Source organism: Macaca mulatta, chromosome 1, assembly GCF_049350105.2.
Source record: "Macaca mulatta isolate MMU2019108-1 chromosome 1, T2T-MMU8v2.0, whole genome shotgun sequence".
NCBI classification, from domain to species: Eukaryota; Metazoa; Chordata; class Mammalia; order Primates; family Cercopithecidae; genus Macaca; species Macaca mulatta.
The window spans coordinates 151092041-151115374 of record NC_133406.1 but is presented as its reverse complement, the minus strand read 5'-3'; the positions used below and the strand labels follow the sequence as shown (position 1 = coordinate 151115374).

At 37.9% G+C, this 23334-nt stretch overlaps 2 protein-coding genes across 3 annotated transcripts in view; both read left to right on the top strand.

Annotated features, from left to right (window-relative positions):
• Nucleotides 1–23334, top strand: part of LRRC8B (leucine rich repeat containing 8 VRAC subunit B) — a 70882-nt gene that overhangs the window by 8584 nt on the left and 38964 nt on the right. The window contains exon 2 of one of the 2 annotated variants that reach the window (XM_028849290.2): nucleotides 16060–16116. The gene's annotated coding sequence lies outside the window, so the exon portion shown is untranslated. Of the gene's footprint in view, nucleotides 1–16059; nucleotides 16191–23334 lie in introns of both variants that reach the window. The other variant, XM_015143571.3, reaches the window with a different exon arrangement.
• Nucleotides 1–23334, top strand: part of LOC144332668 (uncharacterized) — a 57652-nt gene that overhangs the window by 8584 nt on the left and 25734 nt on the right. Inside the window, exon 2 of the mRNA XM_077953106.1 lies at nucleotides 16060–16116. The gene's annotated coding sequence lies outside the window, so the exon portion shown is untranslated. The remainder of the gene's footprint in view (nucleotides 1–16059; nucleotides 16117–23334) is intronic.

The window sequence follows — 23334 nt, the reverse complement described above, 5'->3', positions numbered from 1 at the left end:
TTCTCTCTGCCTGTCACCCCCAACAGCTCCTCATTCCCACTTCTGTGCTGCTTCTGAGCTATACCTATCATAGTACCTAGGCTAAGGAACATCTTGGCCTCCTCCTGGATGCTTCTTCATGATAAACACTACATTTTGTTCATTTCCTGGGATTTCTGGGCCAGATGTCATACATGGCATACTGTGGGCATGCGGTGGATATCCAGGAGAGAATTAGGGAATAAAATTAGCATAATTATTACCTAGTCTAGGGCTTCATTTCAATAATGTACTTTTGACTGGTATTTGCATAAAATTTTAAAGAATATCTCCTTGAAGGTTAGAAGTAACAAGGTATATTATACATGCTGTTAATAGATATCGGTTGAATAGCTAAAGTATTTTGTTTATGAGCTACGGTTTATTGAACACTTACTGTGTTCAGAGTTCCAGATTTAGCAACTTGTAGGGGATGCTTGAGATGGCTTTTGTACTTTAATGAAATAATCCTGACTTTGGCTTTCTATTAGAAGTCAAAATTTCAGGTGGTCAACACAGGCTCTTCTTCTTGGCTTACAAGTAGGTTATAACAGTATCTCTGAATGTTTTTGAGTATCCTCTACAAGGATTTTGAAAAACGATTTGTTCTCATACATTTTTAAAGTTAATGTCTAAAATTTTTCATCATAATTTTGAATAGTTGCAGACAGTTGCATTTCTAATGTATAACTATTGGGTTTTAAAATCACTCTTTTAAATGTACCCAATGGAAGTTAAATTAAATACCAAAGTAATTTGATGTCTCTCATCATCCATTTAAGAAACATAAAAATAAGCTCTTCTAGAAAAGTCAGGAATTTTACATAGATCTTTTTTCTCATGGAACTCATTTTATTCCTCTTCTATTCTATAAAACTTAATCCCAATGTAACACTGTTATGATTGAAAGTTTATCATTGATTATGATGTCTTACTTTTGTGACATACACACACACACAAACACACACACACACACAATATATTTGTTTTTAAAAAAGTACTTGTGACAATAAGGCTCTAAATGTTGAAAAACATTTCTTTTGAATTGTTATTATGATTTTTCACTAGTACACAATTGACCAGAACAACACATATAATCAAAGCAAGTGTTTCTTTTTAAATGGAAGTGCTTAAGAAGTCTTGCCATATAAACATGGGAATGAAGTCAGTATAATTCCATTCTGTCTTCTAAACTCCTGAGTTATATGCCCAAAGATATCTGATGATTTATCACAAAAACGATTTTTCAATTGCTTGATGGTTTGATTAGGTCTTCCTCCAGTGTTGATCTAATCAAAGAAATAGAAACTTTACTCTGACTCCCAAAAGGATTTTTCTCAGGCCTGAAAGTCTTTCACTTTGTCGGTATCTGTAATCCTATGGTTATTTCAAAATGGCCCTCTGCTTGGGGGCCTGGAGATTTTTACACCCCAAGACAATGCACCATAAGTGAACTCCTGAGAAATAAGATGTTTGCCTTTCTTTTTTACTGCACTAAAAGGGTGAATTTGAAAAGGGGACAAAGAATATGGTTGGAAAGAACAAGTTGGACAATATGTATTTTGAAGGAGGTCCTCTTAGGCAGGGTTAATTGATTTAGAAGTAGATTCCACCACATTGTCTATCACTCCAAATAAGACTCCCAAGCCCCGTACCCCAGCTTGGAGATCACTGGTTTGGACACTAAAGAAAATTTTTCAGTCAAATTAGGTATCAACCATTAGGTCCCTAGTAGGCCAATTTAAAGATTCCCCCTTGGTGTACACAGGGATATCAGATAGGGAAAGAGCATGGTTAGAACATATCACTCTTTTGGACCTAGGCATGGTGGCTGGAGCCTGTAATCCCAGCTACTCAGGAGACTGAGGTGGAAGGATGCGGTGAGCTATGATAGCACTACTGCACTCCAGCGAAGGTGACGGAGCAAGACGCTGTTTTACAAAAAACAATAACAAAAAAGAACATCACCTTTATAAATATACCTAATAGAAACTAATTTGATACCAAAGTGATTTAGTTACCATCATCCATTTTAAGAATGCACGAACAAACTCACCTAGAATAGTAAGAAATTGTATACAATTCTTTGATACCCATTATTAGACTAGATAGGAAAAGAACATTGGTTAAAGATAACCAGACGCTTGACTGACAGTCATCTGGGTGAGTGAGTGACTGGTTTCTAAGAACAAGTCTTAATCCCACTGGGAAAAAAAATGCTTAAGCATTTTATCAAGAAAACTAATTTCTTGGAAGAGTTTGTGAATTCCAGCATGCAAAAAGGTTTGGTCCTGGGCTAGCTTTGGGGCATATTTTTTTTCTTTACAGATAAATGCAATTGAGAGGGAAAGGAGTGGACAACAGGTTGGAGTTGGGCCTGGCCATCACCTTGTTAAGTTGGGAGCCTTTCCTGGGCCCTCTGGATTTCTGGACATTCTGTTCCTGTTTAAGAGGGTACTGTATAGCTGTCCCCTGCTCTCTTGCCTTCATATAGCAAAACAGCCTATAGCAAATCTCTGCAGAAACCCCCCCAACACATCGCTTACTATGATAGACATTTGCCCATCACTGCTAACATATTAAGTGTTTATATTCACATTTATTTTCCTGATGACGTGCAGTAGAGGATACAAACATTATCCCCATGATACAAACGTGGAAACTGAGTTCCTGAGGGGATATGTGGCTTATGTAAGTGAACCACACAGTTACCAGCAGATCTGGCACTCGAATCCTGATAAAACAACTTTTTCTATAATACATTGCTTGGCTCCTTTTTACAGGTGTATTATTTTAGAAAAATCTCTAAGGATTGGGAAACTTGCCTTAAAGTAATAGTATGAAGATTGAGATAGATAATTTCATAAAATGTCTGGTAGAGTGCACGGCTCATAGCAGGCCCTAGAGTTTTTGAAAAGAAAATTAATGTATTTGAGTATTTGCTCTTACATGCTTCATTTTACAGATTTTTTAAAAATTAATTCATTCAGTAGATTTTTTGAGCACTTAATATGTGCCAGGCACTGTTAACAGGCACAGGGAAAAAATCCAACAGAGAAAACAGAACAAAACCCTTTTTGCATGAAGCGTATATGCTAGAGGAGGGGAAATAGGCAAATGCAAGGTATCATGTCATGCAACAAAGTGCTATGAAGAACAGTAAAACAGAGTGAAGCACTAGAGAGTGGTTCTTGGTGGGGATTAGGTAGTATACAGTCAGGGACAGCATTTCTGGGGTGGGCAGTTTTGATACCGAGTATTATGCTCACCTGAGTCTGAGTTCAAGCTTTGAGTTTATTTGGGTAAGTTGATTCGAATCATGGTATTCCAGAGTTGTACGGAAGTAACCTGAGAGGGTACTTTTAATTTTTAACTTTTTAATATTATGGATATACTTGAAGGTCTTTCCCAGAATACACACATACTCATATGTGTACAATTTCAACATGCCTTGAAATCATCCTTAGAGTCCGCAAGCTCATACCCCTGTTCTATTTCAGTCATTTCTTTTAACTGGTAAGATACTAAGATTGAGAAAGGCAAAGTAAAAATTTTCCACAGTGTCACAACTAATTAGTGACTGAATCAAGGACCTAAGATTCCCACAAAGTCATTTATTGTTTTTTCTATTAAAATGTGTAAGTAACACCAGGTCTAGTAGGGGAGGCTTGAGGCTTGAGTTCAAGGCTGTGGCACTACGATCATGCTATAAATAGCCACTACATTCCAGCCTGGGCAACATAGCAAGACCCTGTCGCTTAAGAAAAAAAAAATTTGCAAGTGGCTAGAGTGTTTCTCCTGATTATTTTGTATATGCATTGCTATGATCTGAGTCTGAGTGTTGGTGTTCCAGCAGAATTCATGTGTTGAAACCTAATCCCGAGGCAACAGTAACGAGAGGTAGGACATTTGGAAGATGATCGGATTGCAAAGGCAAAGCCCTCATGAATGGGACTGGTGTTCTTTTTTCTTTTCTTTTCTTTTCTTTTTTTTTTTTTTTAATTTTGAGACAGCGTTTTGCTCTGTTGTCCATGCTGGAGTGCAGTGGCATGATCTCGGCTCACTGTAACCTCCACCTCCTGGGTTCAAGCAATTCTCCTGCCTCAGCCTCCCTAGTAGCTGGGATTAAAAGCACATGCCACTACACCAGGCTAATTTTTGTATTTTTAGTAGAGATGGGGTTTCACCATGTTGGCCAGCCTGGTCTCGAACTCCTGACTTCAAGTGATCCACCTGCCTCAGCCTCCCAGAGTGCTGGGATTACAGGCATGAGCCACCACACCTATCCAGGATTGGTGTTCTTATAAAGGAGGTTGGAGGGAGGTTGTTTGCCTCTTCCACCATGTGAGGATACAGCAATAGGGCACCATCTATGAGGAACTGGCCGTCACCAGTCACCAAGTCTGCTGACATCTTGATCTCGGAATTCCTAACTCCTGGAACTGCAAGAAATAAATGTTTGTTGTTTACAAGCCACCCCAGTTCATGGTATTGTTATAGGAGCCTGAATGGATTAAGACATGCATCATTTTTATTTACACAGAGTAAAACCTCCCCAAGTAATTTGTGTGGCTGGTAAGACTTCTTGTCCTGTTTCCTGACCAGTATCACAAGATAAATAACATTTCAAGTATTCCAAATGTCCTAGAAAATTATGAGCAAGGAGAACTCTGGCTGGTGGCAGGAGAGTAAAAAGCAAATTAAGAAGTGGAGGTCTTGCAGTGGGAAAATTTCTTTCCTTACCAATGAAATTTTGGCATGGCAAAGAACAGTTAGGAACTGATAGTGCCTTTGAAGGTCTGAACCAATGGACAGCAGAGAATATTCCTCTTTCTTTCATAGAAGCAGTGACTCCCTTAGAGTGAAGCATCAGCCATCCCCCACCCCAACCCCAGTGATTTCCTTTGGGGACATTTTATACAGAGACTTGGAAGATAAACTTGTCACCTTTAGGAAAATATTCATTGTAGTAAGTTATCTTCCCAACCACACTTCCTTAACAGATGTTTCAACTTTTAGTACTGCAAAGTAACTAAACATTTTAAGTAGCAGTCATCCACACTGCGCATGAATACGTCATTTCCAAAACTGGATGCTGTTTAAAGGTTTCAATTAGCATCTTTAAGATTGTTTTGTTTTGTTTTGTTTTTGAGACAGAGCCTCTCTTTGTTGCCCAAGCTGGAATGCAGTGATGTGATCTCAGCTCACTGCAACCTCCACCTACTGGATTCAAGCAATTCTCCTGCCTCAGCCTCCCAAGTAGCTGGGACTACAAGCACCCACCACCACGCCTGGCTAATTTATGTGTTCTTTTAATAGAGATGGGGTTTCGCCACATTGGCCAGGCTGATCTCAAACTCCTGACCTCAGGTGATCCGCCCATCTTGGCCTCCCAAAGTGCTGGGATTACTGACGTGAGCCATGGCGCCCAGCCCCTTCAAGGTTTTTAATACATCTGGCTTTAAAATCTCAGAAGCCTAGCAAGACTATCTCCTAGAAACATTGATATTTATTTAAATTTTAGGGTGTTTTCTATTGTTGCTCTCTTAAAGGCAAAGAAAACCTATTTTTCTAGTTAGAATTACCCCTTAATGCATTGACAACTCTGAAAGAAGAAATTCTAGCCTTTTCTCTCTTAATCAGTGAAAGGCCCTTTCCCCCATATTGCCCTCTCTGCCCCCCATTTTTGGGTATTTCTAGCCTACTTTTTCATCTGTATGCCTTGTTACTATGGTGACAGGCACCATAGAAATAGAGAACAAAGCAGATGTAATAAGCGTCTCCTACATGGTTTACAATGCTAAAAAGAGATCTAAGATTTTCAGGCATTGCTTTTTCTTCATTGATGGTAGAAATGGACCAGCCCAACATTGTTGGGATATAGGGGCTGGTATGGGCTGCTTTGGACCCTGCAATTCCCATTGTCCTTGACTTTATCAGTCCTTATTCTACCCAGGAGTCATGAAGGTGAAGAAAGACTAATGGGAGTCTGCATGGAAAGTGTAATATAGAAATTAGGGCCTCAGAAACAGCGCGTTGCAAAGGACAGATACTTCTGCTGAAGCATATTCCATGGGAGGGAATCTTGAGCCAGCTGTAATGTTCACCACTCATTGATCCTTTTGCTTGATTTTGCATTGTTGAACTTAACCTTTCAGTAGAAAGATTTATCAGCTAGGTTTCTCCCACTTCAAGGTACTTAGCCTATATTAGATTTTTTTAAAAATTAAATAAAAATAAATCTGGATTACTAATAACTTGCAATATTTGCTCCTGGCCATTGTGGCCATTGAATTTTTTAAAATAAGTAGTTAAACAGCTCATGCATGCTTATCTTGTATTTGTTTTAGAATTATAATTAAATATTTAGCAGATACTGTAAAAGTTATTGTTTTCCATAAGATCCAGGAGAAATTGTCCATAAATTGCTTTTAACCTTCTACATGCATGTTTATTATTTTATTTATTACATCTTCTTGTATCATTTCTGGATATCTTTAATCAATTACCTAAGATTAAATAAAGTGTTCCAGTTACTCAATTCCATCACCTGGACAATTATTTTTAAGTTTATTATTTTTTAAGTTTCATGTTGCTTATATTTTTTGTTGGGGACATGTATAGTTTTAAAATAATACTATGTTTAGAATATAAAGTTATGATACATGAATCAAATGTTTGGAGCTATAGAAGCTGAATGATCCATGTGCCCATTGCATTGTGGTATGAGGGCCTGAAACTCCTTCTACCTCTAAATTCTTGTTTCTTTGCCTATGTGGCTCATTTCTTTTTGCTTGATGAGCAAAAGAAGTATTCTTTCCCAATTTTGTTATCTGTTGTGATGGCGCTAACAGTGATGTGAAAATATGTCTGAATCAACCCCACACTTTGAGTTTTAAAAAACCCACACCGTGTAACCTTCCCCAGTCATGTCAGCTTTTCCCCTTTGTGGCATGAATGAAAGAACAAGAGCATTGGAGTGGGAGTTGGAACACCCAGTGCTGACCTTGGCACAGCCTCTGCCAGGGGTGAGCTTGGAGATACATTTATAACCCTATACACAGCATACGGCTTCACCAGGAAGAGCCCAGGAGCCCCAAGGAAGGTTTTGAGAGATTATATTGATTTGTTTTGGGAAATAACACTGGCAACTCTATGGAGGGTGTGCTGAAGATGAGAGAGATCATACTGCAAGACCAAGTAGGGCAGTGGGATGAAGTAGAGGAGACTAGTAGAAAAGTTAGTTTAGAAAGAAGTCATAGGATTAAATATCCTGTTTCCTTTTATCAGAAGAGCCTATGGTAATTACTTAAGTCAAACTGTGATTACTGACATTTTACTAGTTTTACTATAACTTCTAACTTTTTCAGAGAAGGAGTGGATCATTTTGAGCCAAATGATTTGCGGTCAAATGGTCAAATTTTGGGTTACCAGTGAGTGTGCTTTATATTAGCACAACTTTAAAAATCATAGCTTCTAAGCATGGATGTCTTCTGACTGGAAATGGGAAAGGATTTGGGAGAAGTACTATTTGTTGTATGGAAGAATAATGACATTTTGCACAGGAGGGGTTTGCTGAAACCAGGTCCTCCAGGCAGTGTAGCTCATTGTCTTTCAGAAAGCTAAAAAATTATGGGCTCATTGGGTAGGGTTTCTTAGCCTAGAGAGAATAGAGGTTGTATTTGTGAGGAGCTTATTCTTTCATGGACTGCTGTTCTCTAAAACCTCCCGGGCAGAGAGAGTTCCCATCACTTTTGGTGGTGTCATCACTGTGAACGTAGAAAGTAGACCAGGTAGAATTATTTCTGTTTTTATCAATTAAAAAGCTGACTTTCTGAGACTGCATAACTTGGCTAAAGTTAAGGCAGATGGTAGGCAGATAGGAGTTCAGTCTCCTCCATCTTTTTCCTGACTTCTACTGTACCATGTGCCTGAAGTAGCCACCTTCACACATTCTTTGGAACAGAAAGTGTTGACTATACCAAGAATCAAATTTCCCTGATAATTTTTGTAACTGTCCTCTTGATATAATCTACAAATTATATTATTTAAATGAATAATTCACAGATTTAAAAATTTCAGTGTGCTATACGGCTTTTACCTTTAAAAGTTGTAAAATCCTGGGAGCATTTGAAACTGAAACGCAAACCCAGGGCTACTCTCACGTACCAAAAATATGGAACTAGACAGAGATCTCCTGGCCTGGAACATATCTTGCTTTCATGATGTCGTGGTTCTTATTTATTTCTTGAACCTGCACCTACCTTTAGCTAAGGGACTAGAGAAGAGTATCATCTGCTAGGGCAAGCTTTTGAGCTCTCTGGCTCAGTTCTCACAGTGGCTCAGTCTCCTAAGAGTTTCAGAGTCTTCAAGGTGTTTCCTCTACCTGCCCCACAGCATCTAAAGCACTTATTATGATTATAATAAAATAACAGAGGATTTGTTTAATCTTTGTCGTGTCACCAGACTATAAATTCCATGAGGTAGAGATAGCACCTGTTTGAGGACATCACTGGTTTTGTTTTGTTGCTTCTCCAGTGCCATTTACCACGTAACAGCCACTAAATATTTACTGAATGAGTGAGTGAATGAGTGAATGAATGAATCCATTTAGCCTGTTGTTCCTTTCATTGAGCTAAGCTACTTTTTATTTTTCTCAGAGATCGCTTTGAAGAATATTCATATTAATGCTCATTTTACTATTATGAATTTACTAGTCGTGCATGTTTAGATAAGTCACATAACTGTCTCAGTTGCCTTATCTGTAAAGTGGAGAAAATCTCATGGGGTTTTTGAGAGTTTTAAATAACTTATATAAGCACTTATAAAAATACTTAACATAAAGCTGTCATCATGAGTATTGGCATCCGTTATTGTTATAGTATACAAGTATATTCAACTACTTCAGCCTCACATTAGCTACTTCTTAGGGCTTATGTGTCCTCACACTAGACTTGTTTTGTCTTATGTACTGGGGGGAGCTATTAAGGCAAGCTCCACCTGATTTATCTTTTGTAAGTTGTCAGTTCCATTAACTAGACTTAAATTTACTTTTTTTCTGGTAATTTTTAAAGTAGAGTCAAATTACTTAATGCTGAAAAATTAGGCTTGCATAGTTGTTGATCTAATAAAAGCACTATTGACAAAATAGAAAAAATTAAGCTTTCTCGGGACAAGATCACAAAAGCCTCTATATTTCTGTTATAGCCTGAAACTTTTTCAGTCTTCACATTTTCTGAAATTCAACCTTATTTGGTAAATAGACAAGTAAAAGAAAACTGTGGTCCTTCACATTTTTAATGGATATTTTGAGACATGTAGACTATAACCTCGAAAAGTCTTTTATGCAAATTGGTCATCATGGGTAACAACACTCAAAGTATTCAAAGTAACATAAGTCTAAGGTATAAATTCATGTTTTATTTGTTAGGAGTCTTAGAACTTCTTTGATTCTTTTTCTGTTGTGCATGAAGGTAACAAAAACCAGTGAGTGGTAGTTTTCTTATTATAAAACAATCTTTACAAGAGAAAATTTATTCTAATATTATCTAAGTTTTGAAAAACTGATTTTTTTTTTTTTTAAGATGGAGTCTTGCTCTGTCACCCAGGCTGGAGTGCAGTGGCACAATCTCAGCTCACTGCAACCTCTGCCTCCTGGGTTCAAGTGATTCTCCTGCCTCAGCCTCCCAAGTAGCTGGGACAACAGGCACATGCCAGCACGCCTGGCTAATTTTTTTTTTTTTTTTTTTTTTTTTTTTAGTAGAGATGAGATTTTGCCACATGGCCAGGCTGGTCTCGAACTTCTGACCTCAGATGATCCACCCACCTTGGTTTCCCAAAGTGCTGGGATTACAGATATGAGCCACCGTGCCTGGCCATTTTTTTCTTTTTTTTCTTTTTTTTTTTTTTTGAGATGGGGTCTTGCTCTGTCTCTCAGGCTGGAGTGCAGTGGCACTGTCATGGCTCACTCTAGCCTTGACCTCCCAGGCTCAGGCTATCTTCCTGCCTCAGCTTCCTGAGTAGCTGGGACCACAGTTGCATGCCACCAAGCCTGGCTAATTATTATTATTATTAATTATTTGTAGAGATGAAGTCTTGCTATGTTGCCCAGGCTGGTTTTTAACTCTTGGACTCAAATGATTCTCCCTCCCTGGCCTACCAAAATGCTGAGATTATAATCCTGAGCCACTGCACCCAGATGATTTTTAAAATCTCTATAAATGTCTGTTTATGCAGAACAAGATGTAAGAATACATAGTTATTTGGTGTGTGCAGTAGGGTTTCATGAGAAGGGAAGGGAAATAAAAGAAAGGAAGCTGTTGTTCAGTAGTTTACACTTTTGATTCTTATTGTTTTCCTCTCTAGTAACATCCCAGGGATGTTACACATGGTGAAGTCATATTTTTAAAAAAAAGTATTTCTAAACAAAATGTTTCTTTCCCTAATGAGATTCTGGTTTGGGTGCTTTATTGTCAGTGTGCTGGGAATTTTGGAATGTTCTCTGTGTATTTCTATGATTTTGACCTAATAATCTCATTTGGATTTACCAGGCTCAGCAGCTGTTGTTTTTATCGACTATTGCTAAGTCGTATTAATGTCCAAAGTTGAAAAATCCTTTTCCTGTGCTGGCCTAGATTATTCAGAGTTTTATAAAATTTAAGTCTTTTCTCCAATGCCTGTGATTTTTATTTGCTTGTAAGAAACCTTATAATATTAATATCCCAGTGGGTTCTTGAGATGGGCTAAGCCTATTTGCAGATCTCTCACAGGATGCTAGTGATGTTTGCAGGATGGTTTGTAGAACAGTGCTTTCCTGATAGATCCATCTATCCTCTTTTCTACTGGAGCAAGAAAAAAGCCTCAATTCCATTGACTTTAAGTACTGTTTGGTGTAACATGATAGATCGTTGCAATTTGATATTAATGATTTTCCTTTGGCAAAGCTGAATGCAAAGTTGAGAAGTCAAAGACATTGAGAATGCCCTAGGAGAGCATAAACTCAAAATTATAACCATTTTATTGGATACAATTGAAAAATTTTATTTGAAGAGGAAATCAGATGTTGAATTTTGCCTTTTGATTTGATTTTTAATGTAATAGGAAGTTTTCTTACATAGTTGAAAACATATTGCTTTCTTTGTAATTTCTAATTTGTTTGTTTTAATGATAAGGCAGTGGTTTTTGAGGTCTGAGAAAAATACTAGTATGCTGTTACATTCCTCCCAGGGTGAGTTTTCTTGATTCTTAATCCCATCTGATCTCTGTACTGTCACATTCCCTTTTTTTCTGTTGGGAGTTTAAAATTATTCTCCTTATACATTTAGGATTCAAACCAATAGTTTTTCTTGTTGTCTAGGGATATGGTTAATGATTTCCGCATTTACAGGTAAAGATGAGCATCAACAGTGTACTTTATCAATTATAAAATCATCTTTATATAATAATCATATTTGATTCTGACAATTTAGAGAGGGAACGAGGAAGAATGACTGCAATTAATTCCTGTTCCTCAGAGAAGTCACACAGTATACCCCAAATAGCATGTAAACAGAAGAGCAGGACAAGAACCAGGCCTTTTAGCTCTGTGTCCAGTCTTCTTCCCACCCTCTCATACTGTGTCTGCATACCCTGTCCAAGACATTTACCAAGGCATTTACCAAGACATTTCCCACGTACAGAATTTGGTTAATATGCTGAATAAAATTATTGTGTCAAATTTTAATAAACTCTATAAAACCAAGTGTGTATCCTTCGGTTCTTTCCCTGTTAAATGTGAATTCTTGCACTATATGTACGGCGAGAGAGCTTTCCTGCTTTCAAGGCCAGTGACAGTGAGTGTCCAACTTTAAGGTAAGAACAAGAGGACAACAATAAGACAGATGTCCCAAGGAGGCATATGACTCACAAGTTCAGTGGAAACATCGTAGGAGGTGAGGCTTGCAGGACGTGATAAGATTTGGAAAGCTGAAGAAGGGGGTGGACGGGAAATGTTTGAGCAGAGGTGTGTAGGAAAGAATGTATGCAGTACTGAAATCATTGCAGATGAAATGATACATCCAGGATTTGCTTCAAAACACCTGGCATGGGTGTGATATGAATTGATCATTGTTGGGACTGGGTAAATGGTATATGGAGGACCCTTATGATATTATTCATACTTCTGTATACATTAGAAAATTTCCATAGTAATAATTTTTTTAAAATAAAAATGGTATGTGTTTTTTGGACAATAGGTTAGGCTGGCCTGTCAGAATAGAGAGCATTGTTCAAAGGCATAGTAGGAAAGGTTGGAAAAGCAGCCTGGCACCCAATTCGATGGTGAGAGAGGATTTGTGAATGTGTGCTGTGGAGTTTCGGTGAGTGCTAATAGGCACTGGTTCATTGGTTGGACTTGAGTTCTACTTGACTGTGAGCCCAAAGTGGAGTTGCAGTCCAGTGTTGGCATCTTATCAAGGATGACAGTACTCCACTTTATCATCTGCTTCAGGACTGTCACATCTAATGTGCCATATTCAGTTCTGGAAGGCACATTTAAAGAGGACTTTTTGCGAACCAAGTTTCAATGGTGGGATATGTCAAGCCCAGAAGAGTAACTCACATCTTCCTAGCAATCTTCTTTCTGTCAGAACACTCCGTCAGCTCATGGTTGTCTACCTGGAATAGACGTATTTTCCCTTCTTCCAAGTCTCTCTACTACTCCCTTTCAAACTCTTTTTCTTTTGAGAGCCAAAGAATAGGCAGTAAAAAGCAAATTAATCACATCTGTATGATTCCTGAGTGACATGAAGGTACATAATCACAGTGGCATCTGACTCAACCTCCTGGCAACAGACTAACAGCTGGATGAGCTATACCCAGAAAGGAGCCCTTAGTGTAGCTTTCTGAAGCAAAGTTCCTCCTCCTCCCTGCTGAAGCTGTTTCTCTATAGCTCAGTAGAAAAGACAAGAGATGTATCAGAGAAATTTGGGTAATTGGTAATATTAAGGAATTGTTAATTATTTGTATATGATTTAGTAATGATTCTAGAGCTGACACACATAAGCTTGTGAAAGCTGTTGTGTTATAGGAATTTTGCAAGCTAGTCAAACATAGTCATTAAAAACTAAATTGTACAAACTTAAAGTATTAAAAGTAAAATAAATACTCAAAACTCTCACTCCCTAACAATTTTAATATAATTTGTTGTTATCTGTGCTGTTAAGGTTATTGATGTCTCAGGTGTCTGCAGAGTAGAAGTACTCTATAATGACGTATGACACATCTCTTCTCAACTCCACATTCAGTGACATCATGTTGGTACTTTGAAGTTGGCCATGGTGGGAATCATGGAAAATGGCAAAGATCCAGGGTCCTTTTTTTTTCCTTTTTCTCAGCAAACTGGTTGCTAAATATTTACCAGCACACCACTGGGTATTATGATGATATTGTGGTTATGTCTTAAAGACTCTTTCTGTTTTAGGGATCCAGACTGAAATAAGACAGAATATATCTAGAATCTGTTTCAAAATAATCCAATGAGGGTGGGTATTGTGATGTTGAATCAGAGTGGTGGGCAGATGGGTGTCATCGTACCGCGCTCTCAACTTTTGTGTATGTTTAAAATTTTCCATAATAAAATGTTAAAACAGCAATTGTGGAATGTTACAATGAAAATAAATTGCCTGTACCTAGTAGACATAGATAGCAGTCCAGTCTGGCACCTGTCTGTCCTTCAAACTTTGATGCCAACATCCCTTTGATGAAATCATATTCTCAAATTTTTGAGCGCTTATTTTGTAAATGGTTCACATAGGTCATTGATTTTAAAGATCTGTTTCTCATTAAATAAAATCAAGAAACCACTATGTGCAGTTTATCATGCCCATCAGGGCAAAGGAATCCACTAGAGCCTTCCCAAGGATAGCAGAAAGCTCTCTTCATAGTGGGCGGGCGGGGAGGCGGTGGGGGCATTCATTGTTGGAATGCAATCCTGTTTGCAAAACCAGTTGTACGAATAGGGAAAAATGAATCAAGTAATTGCTCAGAAGGCTACTTGCGGCTACATGACAGCTGTGTACCCTTTAGATTTATTTTCAGTCTAGCTGATTTGAGTCATTGCCCAAAAAAGGAGTGTTGTCAAGTGAATTGTCTTTTATGCAGATGATGACAGCCTTTCTAAATATTGCCTTGCTGATATAAGGGATGTGTTTGGAATTATTGGCCTATGAATTAAACTAGTCCTAATCCAAACGATTTAAAAAGTTCTCGCTTAGGTTATATATTGATTACATTTCACAAAGAGCACAAAAGAACTATATTTTTTCTAGCATATATTTAGACATCAAATGGAAAAGTTATAGCATGAATTACTCAGAATACATCATTTTTTTCTAAGTTTGAAGTTTTAATTTCATTCTTAATATCAATTTGGAGTATGGTAATAGTTTCTCCTTGGATTTGATTATGCAATAATACATACAAACTAAATCCAGTTTACCAGGAAAAAAATTTATGTTGAGTAATGAATGCAAGTGGTCACTATGATTATCCCATCAAACAGGGTAGTGAGGAAATTATTAGGTTTTGTAATGGGGACAGAGAAGGACAATCAGAACCTTGAGGGGGAAAGTAGTCTATTCTGTCTTGTAATGTTAAGTTAATGTGAGTTTCTGGTCCGTGTAGAAATACAGACTTAGACCATTCTCTTAAGTTAATGACAAAAAAATTCAAAGCCTCGAGCAATGAAAACAACAGATGCAAACTCAGATTTGTTTTGACCCCTCAGTTTTGTTTCACCCTGGGCTGAAACAGATGCTGCAAATAGGAATTAAGATCAGGGAAGCCAGAAATCAGAAGAGTGTGGGTAGGAGAAAAATCATTATAACTTCTCCTCATAAGACAGAGCTGGACAGAAAAATCACCTGGAGAAACTGGGAGCCTTTGTTGACACTTTGCTGCAGTTTTTCCCATGTTAATTCCTTTGTACCAATACCCTTCAGGGCCCTGCAGGGTCCCGCCACAGCATACATTCTGAGAGTTTGTTTGAGGCATATAAATATAATAGAAGTCATAGTTCGAAATTAAGTTGGAGCATGAAGATTGGGGTGTGATTGCTAAGAAAAAAAGCACATATTAAGTTCCTGAAGTGAGATAATCACAGGCTTGTGATTATTCACTCAGAAACCATTTACTGAGCCCCTACTATCTGGGCTAGGCAATGGGATACCACAGTGAGCCCTGCAAATAGAAGCCCTGTGCTACCAGAGCTTACTGCTTACTGTGCGGAGAAATGCGATAAACAGCATAAGTATATAGTACATTAAACGGAGACAGATTCTGTAGGAAAAACAAAACCAGAGCAATTCTTCAAAATTAAATTCCCAAAGGATAACATTTTCCAACTCTATCAAAGCTAGCAAAGAAAGGAGATTGATATTTATAAAACGTAACGCACACCACATCAGAAATTATTTCATGTTTCCATTAACCCTGTTGATATGATAAATATATTCACTATCTCTACAACCATTAGAGAACAAATTAAAGATGAAGTAGCTTGGGAAAGGGAGCAGCTTTTTAACACTGAAGTGAAATGAAAAATATGCCCTAATGTTTTGTTAGTGAGTTGACAGTTCATGATCAGGAAGACAGTGAGCACCTGCAATAGGGAGGCTGGAAGTTATTTTTATAAAGAATGTCTTTGATTGCTTCCAATTCTATTTATCTCCAGTTGGACAACTAAGTAAAAGTCATTTGAAGAGATGTTTTGTAGTTATGTGGATGCGGGTTTGCATATGTGGATGTTTTCGAACATATAAACTTCATATTTTAATGAATTCAGTCATCTTCATAGAAAACTAAATTGTCCCAATTTTAAATGGAAATATTCTGGAAGGAAGGTATTAAATGAGTTCTTTTATGTGGGAGATGGACTGAGACTGCATTGAGTTATTTAAGTAACTTTTAAAATTTTACCAAGTGCAGGTCTTTAAGTCCAACATTGGCCCGAGTCTTCGGCAAAAACAGCCTAACAAACTCATTGATATTTTTTCCTCTCCCTAGGGCTCCAGTTTGTGTTTTCAGTTGCCTACTAGACCTCACTACCTGGATGGCCCACAGGTACTGCAAACTCAGTGTTTTAAATAACACACTCACTAGCCTCCTTCATCATTGACCCTGTGGCCAAAGCTAGGGTAAGTCACTTGTCGTTGAGTCCTGACTCTCCTTAACATCTAATCTGCTACCAAGTCCTTCTAATGGATACCTAAGGAGCTCTAGAGTCTATGCCCATAAGCTAGTTAGCAGAGCACCTGCTTGAAAGCACTTACAAGTAATAGTAGTATTTTTGCTTCTGTCTGCTCTTCTCTTCCCACTCAGTTACATCTTAGTTCAAGCCTCCTTTCCTGATGTTTATCATCTGGACAATTGATCTATCCTGGTCTCCTCCCTATGTGTATTTCTCCTTTTTAATGAGTTGTTCATGCTGCTACCAAAGTGGCAAATTCTAACTTTTTAAATTTAAGATTTGACACTGACTGGATTAAGTCACTGCCTTTCACAAATACCTTTTTGGGTTCAGTAGAATGGTACCTGTGTCTCATTAGGTCTGGACCTAAATGGTCTTTTCATCTCACCTTCTTCAGCTTTCCCATTAGGTTCACTTGCGAGAACAGTACTCAGTCAAACCTTAGCTATGCCAAACCTTTAATAAAGTATAAAAGATTAATTATGTTAATTATTAGCCTTGCTTTGAAATGAAAGGGCAAAATTCACCACATAGCTTCTTGGTCTTCCACTGAATATTGGAATATTAACTAGCACTTTATAACAGAGCCTTTCACCAGGCCAACTTTACTGCTCTTCCCTTTTCCCATCTCTCTCATCAGCCAGAACCCACCGTTCTGCCTAAATTCCTTCATTCCTTCATCCACTGATACTGCCATGGTCTTCACTCTGACTGCTTCAGCATTGAATGACTGCAGTAGGATCCTGCCTGGTTCCCTTACCTTCATTTCCCCTGGCCCCTGATTCTGCCCCATTGTATCTCTCATGCCTCACCAGATTAATTTTCCTAAAACATTGCTTGCATTCTGTTTTAGAATCTATAATTGTTCTCTTTTGTAAGTCAATTCAAGCCATACGCTCATATTCTGGAATCTCTAACCGTAAATGTCCTCACTGCCTCATTTATTTGTGAAGTCGTCTCCCTCTGGCCGTGAAGATCCTCTGCAGCCTCACTGCTCTTCCTCAGACAACACCCTTCTGCTCTGTCCCTCCCCACCACCCCACTGGAGATCTTTTTCCTGCCCCAGCCCATGCATATCCCTAACAGCTCAGAGATACCTTATCTATATTGCCTTCTCCATTCCCTGAGCTATACCTGTTCACCTTATGGGAGGAAGCTTTGGATGGTTGGAAGAGCACCATGTTTCGTGTCAGTAATGGGATCAAGCTGTTGCTCACCAGTCATGTGTCTTCAGCAGCTAATTTTTTTCTCTCTGAGCTTATATCCTTATTCTAAAGTCAAGTATATGATTTAAATGACTGAAAAAAAATGCTCCAAAAACTTTTGAGCATTATATAGATGTTCAGAGTTGTTCTACTCCACTATTTAATCCTTTATTTTTTTTCCTTTTCACCTTGTGTATAAATTTCCCATTTTCCTAACTTTGTAAGTGTTTTAAGGATAGATATAAAATGAAATATACTTTCTTATCTTATTCGGACCATACCACAGCAAATGCTCAATGAATTCTCCCTGTCAAGAGAATTCATTGAATATAAATATAAAGGATCAGGCTTTGTGGTGAAAGTACAGTATTTGATAAAGTGAGTGAGGGAGTAACAAGAAAAGAGGGTGCCCAAAGAAAAGGGGACTGATTAGGGGACTGGCCAGCCTCAATACTTTTTGGTGCATCCACAGACAAGCTCTGAATGAGACCCACTAGCCAGGCTCTTCAACCTCTTAACACCATGGCAATAGAATTGACTCAGTTTCTTAAGTGTCACACTGTTCTTAAAACATAGTAGGCTCTCAAGTGTTTCTAGAAGTCACTAACCACATGATTTGCGTATTATATATATTTATACACATGCATGTATGGTGCCAATAGATTTGTCTGTCACTGCTTATTTATTCATAGTTTTTTTTCCCTTTTAAATTTCATTTTTATACAGAGCAGCAGTATGTCTGCTTTGTCTGCAGAGTAGCACTAATGTTCAGATTTGCATTGTGTTTGTGCAGTGTCTAATAGGGGCTACCTGATCACTTGCTGAAGTCATAGGTAGTTCAGGAACTATCTTCTTACTTAGATCGCTACGAAGTTTTCATAAAAATATTGTCCTGTGTATAATACTAAACTTACTCAAATCCTGCTTAAAATTAAAAATAAGTATAAAGAATAATAATTAGTAAATGAGAATTTATTTTATTTTTGCATGGTGTCTTCTAGCCCCTTCTCCCACACCCGACCTCCTTGGAATAAGAAATATGGTAATGGAAACCAGAAATTGATGATCCTACTTAGTATCCATCTTAGCAGAAAAATTTAAACAGTAGTGAGTTTTGTTTGCTAACACTATCCTTGGACAATAAGAATAATCGTTAGGTACTTATAATAACTCTCACTATGTTTAGGTCACTGAGTCAGTTAAAAGCAGACTAATCAGTAAAATACATTTTCTGGTTTTAGAGAGCTTATAATTTACAGTAGATTAAAGGGAATGACAGTAACCCCAGCAAAATAATTAAGAGAAATGTGATTTACTTGTTACCTAAGAAGCAAAAGATACATTTTTCTCCAAAGTAAGTCATTAAAGATTGCAATTGTTTATACCAAAGTTGATTTGCTACCATGAAAATGATTGCTTAACCCTGCTCCCTGCATTCACCAGGCGGGCTGGGTGAGTGCTTGTGTTTCAGATGAGCCAGCCTGGCTACAGGAAAAGATATTTGCATAGAAGACTGGGGACATTGCCACACAACAAAATGAAGAATTATGCTTTCAAAATTCCTTTTATTACTGCCTTGATTAAATTGTTGTTTCCAAGGGAATGGATTTTCAGATGAAATTTTAATATGCTTCAGATAATTCCAATTGTGTTCTTTCGTTTTACTCGGCTTTCACAATATGATCATATTTGGTTTCACTTCCTGGTTAGTGCACACAAGCCTGTTGCTGGGAAATATTTGAATAAAGTGTTTATGAGAGAAGACTATTGTTTCAAAGTAGAGGAAGGCATTTTGGTTTGATTTAGACTTAGTTCATGTAGTAATTTTTATAGAAATAAAATTTCTGACATGTAAATTGGTTAAAAACACTCTTTAAAAATAATTTAAAGGACTTATTTGGCACTGAAATTAAGTTACCTTGTGGTGAAATCATCTCGTCTACAGAACTGTTTGATTAGGTACCAGTTGTGCAACAAATGAAATGTTTGTCCATAATTAGAGTAATTGTTACTTGATTTTAAACAGAGGTTTGATTGCATAGTGAGTGTCATAATGCCAAATGATTTTTCCATTGATTAAGGGCCCAGTGTATTCTTAAGTTGATCGTTTGCTCTCAGTGTGTTTAACCTGGCTAGAATATATCTGGCACCCTTTTGTGTATGTTGTAAATGACTGCTCTTCTGTGTTACTTCATACAAAATCTTTGCCTATTCTAAAAGTGGTATTTTTACCATTAAGTATTTAATTCCACCAAAGTACTCAGGTATTACCTAGTCTAAAAAAGTACAAATCAAATTTATTTCTCTTTTGAAAAAGTCAGTTAAGACTTTCAGGAAACGTGTGCTTCCTTAAAATCTAATTGCTTTGTCCATTTGCGTCAATTTACTGGCTAAATCTGAAAGTTTACTTTTTAAAGCGTAACTATTTTTCTACTCAGAATTTTAATTTTGAAGTCCATCTGTGTTTTATTTCTCAAGGTACCCAGATATATACCCTAATATAAAATTAGGCTTCCTGCTGTCAATCTTGAACTCTCTCTAATGAATTCCTTCTGATGCTTTCAAATTAATTTTCTTGGTATATAATAGTATGTCCTTAAATGTATTTTTCTATCATTCCCTTGCTCAGATACCACCAGTGACTTCCTACTGCTTATATCAAGCCTAAATTCCTCTCTGCTTATAAAAATATTTGAATATTCTAAAAGTGATATTTTTACCCCTAAAGCAATAATTTCTCAGGTGCCTGTTGCATTCTGCGCCTGAGTTATGTCTTGAAAATTTTTTAGTGTGGCATTTGAGACTTACTTAGCATTTGATCCTAATCACCTTTCTACTCTTATCCCTATCATTTCTGTCTCATAAATTCCACTCCATCTCTGTGTGTGCTAATTCATTAAATTGACCTTGACTTTCTTTTGCCTTCTTTATTGGTTGTTCCATTCCTCCACATAAAATATTATGTGCCCTGTTACTAACCACCCCTTTTTACCCCTTATTCCTTCACCCCCTAACTATATAAATCTTATGCGACTTTCTTGGTCCAACTCATAAACCCTGTGCAGTGACTATTGTTCTTCTAGCATATATTACCTTAAGATGTAACTGTGTAATTCATTTGTTTGGTCTTGTACTTATGCCTTCTTTCACCAATGCATAAGCTCCTTTTGAGATTTACGTCTGAGTGTGACACCTTTCTATTGCCTTCATCAGCTGGGCCAGTTCTTTGCACCCAGCAGAAGCCTCATCATGATTGTCGAGTACACCTAGTGTCAGAGCATGTGCAAGATGTAACATTTCCACTTTCTCTTGGTGCCCCATGACACCAGTTGGTGTCATACAAGACCCTCTTCATTTCTACCTTTCTTCAACTGACAGAGACTAAGTTGTTGCCTTCCTTAAATGGATAAGAGTCTCCACACAATAAAAACAGATGGTATTGTCAGATATAAATAGGTAAATATTATTTTGTGTGTGTGGGTGAGAGAAAAAAGACAGGAAAAAACTACACTTGTAGCTTTCTTGGCACAATCTTTTTGCCTTTCAAATTTGGTTGCTAAGAAATAACCATAGATTCGTCTACTGTGTATAAAAGAGAAACACAGAGACTCTGTGTGTTTTACAGCCAATTTTGTCACTGAGCTATGACAGAGCCTCACCCGGATTTAGAAGTCATGTGTCAGACTTCCAGATGGGGAGTCTATCTTTTGTCTCCTGGAAAACCATTGTTTCCAGAGGGCCCATGTTTCTCCCCTTTGCTGAGACCAAGTGAAGCTGCAGAATCCTGCTGAGTTATGAAGCCCGAAGCCAACCTAATGTGCAGGAATGACCTGTCACATTTTTTGGAATGTAGGCATTCTATTTGATTCATATTAGTTATTTGTGGGTTATCTTAGAAGAAGCTTACTCTGTCACTTCAGAGTGCCCAGAGCTGCACCAACTTATTCTGAATGCCATGGCGGAGCTAAATTCGTCTTCTCTGCTGATGAGGCTCAAATGGAGTCTTTAGTCTCTGCTAAAGGATTCAGGAAGCCTTGCACGTCACATAGAATTTGGGATGTGAATTGAAGGTAAGAAGGTATGAAGATTGTAAGATACTTTTGCAGCTTTTGCTTCCAAGCAAGGAGGTCTAATTAAAACTCTTGTATCTGTTAAATTAATATTTACTAGCAGCTTCTACAAGCTAAGCCCTGGGATGCTATGATAAGCATGACACATGTAGACCAGACCTCAGAGAGAAATAAACCTTTAATCAAACAATTACTTATAGGTTTGTGATAAATGTTATGAAAGGAAGGGATAGAGAACTACAGGAGTATGTTGTGAAGTGACCTGTCATGTCAAGAAGGTGTCCCTTAGGAAATAACTTTATTAGTCGTTGATTCAGGGCATCAATGACTTAAACGACTGCCTTGTTTTGGCCTTGAAAGCAAGCTTGACCTTTTAAGTGAACTATCTGGCACTGTTTGAAATTGCAACTGCCAGCTGAAATAAGAATTCGCTCTCCTTATGAGACTTTTCTTATACAGCATCATGTTATATGTATAATAAATTCATATTTGGCCTTTGCCCCCATGTCACATCACAGAGCCCCATTCCTGATAAGAGTGTCCTTTGTTATTCATAGTGAGCCCCTGTTAACCATACCTAAGTTTTGTTTTAATGTGGTAACTCATTGTAGGCACCTGGGTAGCCTCAGGATGGGGGCTGGTCACCAGAGGATCCAACCATGTGATTCCAGCATTGGAACTTTTACACCCACCATCAACGTCTGGAAAGGGGAGAGGGACTGGAGATTTTCAATCACTAACGGCCAATGTTATTTAATCAATGATGCCTACATAATGAAGTTTTCATAAAAACCCCTAAACAATGGGGTTCAGGTAACTTCCAGGTTGGTGAACACATCAAAGTGCTGGGAGGGTGCTGAGGTTGGAAAGAGCAGAGAAGCTCCATCCTCCCACTGCCCTCAAATACCTTGCCTTTTGCATCTCTTCCATTTGGCTGTTCCTGAGTTGTATCCTTTATAATAAATCAATAATGGTGAGTAAGGTGTTTTCCTGAGTTCTGTGAGTTATTCTAGTAAATTATCAAATTTGAAGAGAACGTTATGGGAACCCCCAAATTTATAGTCAAGTCAAACAGAAGTACAGGTAGTCTGGATTCCTGGGACTTGTGATTGAGTTTGAAGCAAACGCAGTCTTGTAGAATGGAGCCCTTTAAACCTGTGGAGTCTGATGCTAACTCTGAGTAGTTTATGTCAGAATAGGATTGAATTTTAGGACACCCAGTTGGTGTTACAGGGAGTGATATCAGAAAAAAAGACATCTCACTCTGCATTTACCCTAAATGTAAACCAGACGTTCTCCCTCTCCAGCTGAAGAGCAAATGGCAACCAGTGATTTTGACTACCAGCAACCATTAACCAAGTCACAAATGTGAAGCATTAATTTAACACCAAGGTAAAAACGGACATTTTACCTGAATCATACGTGACACAAGAGCTTGCTTTTTCAAAACAGACTGGTTTCTCTCTGAATGCGCTTGCCCAGTGTTTCATTCCCCACACCTTCTTCCATGGAAAATAGGAGCTGGAACAGATAAGCAGTGTTGACTGACTGGAATCTTTTAGAAGAGCTTCTCTGGGTTGGGCAGTTAGGCATGTGCACTCCATTGGCACAGTGAGCTAGAGATTGTGCGCATTCTCTTTTTGTCTTTTTCCAAATCCCCAATTAACAGACCTTAAGTGATCCATTATCCATCCATTATTGCAAGGCAGATTTGGAGAATAATTTTCTACTGAGGTTGTTGTTTTGTCACAGTGAAACAAATGACTGACATTCTGTGTTTGGGCCACGTAGTTCTTCTGAACCCCTGGGCCTCAGT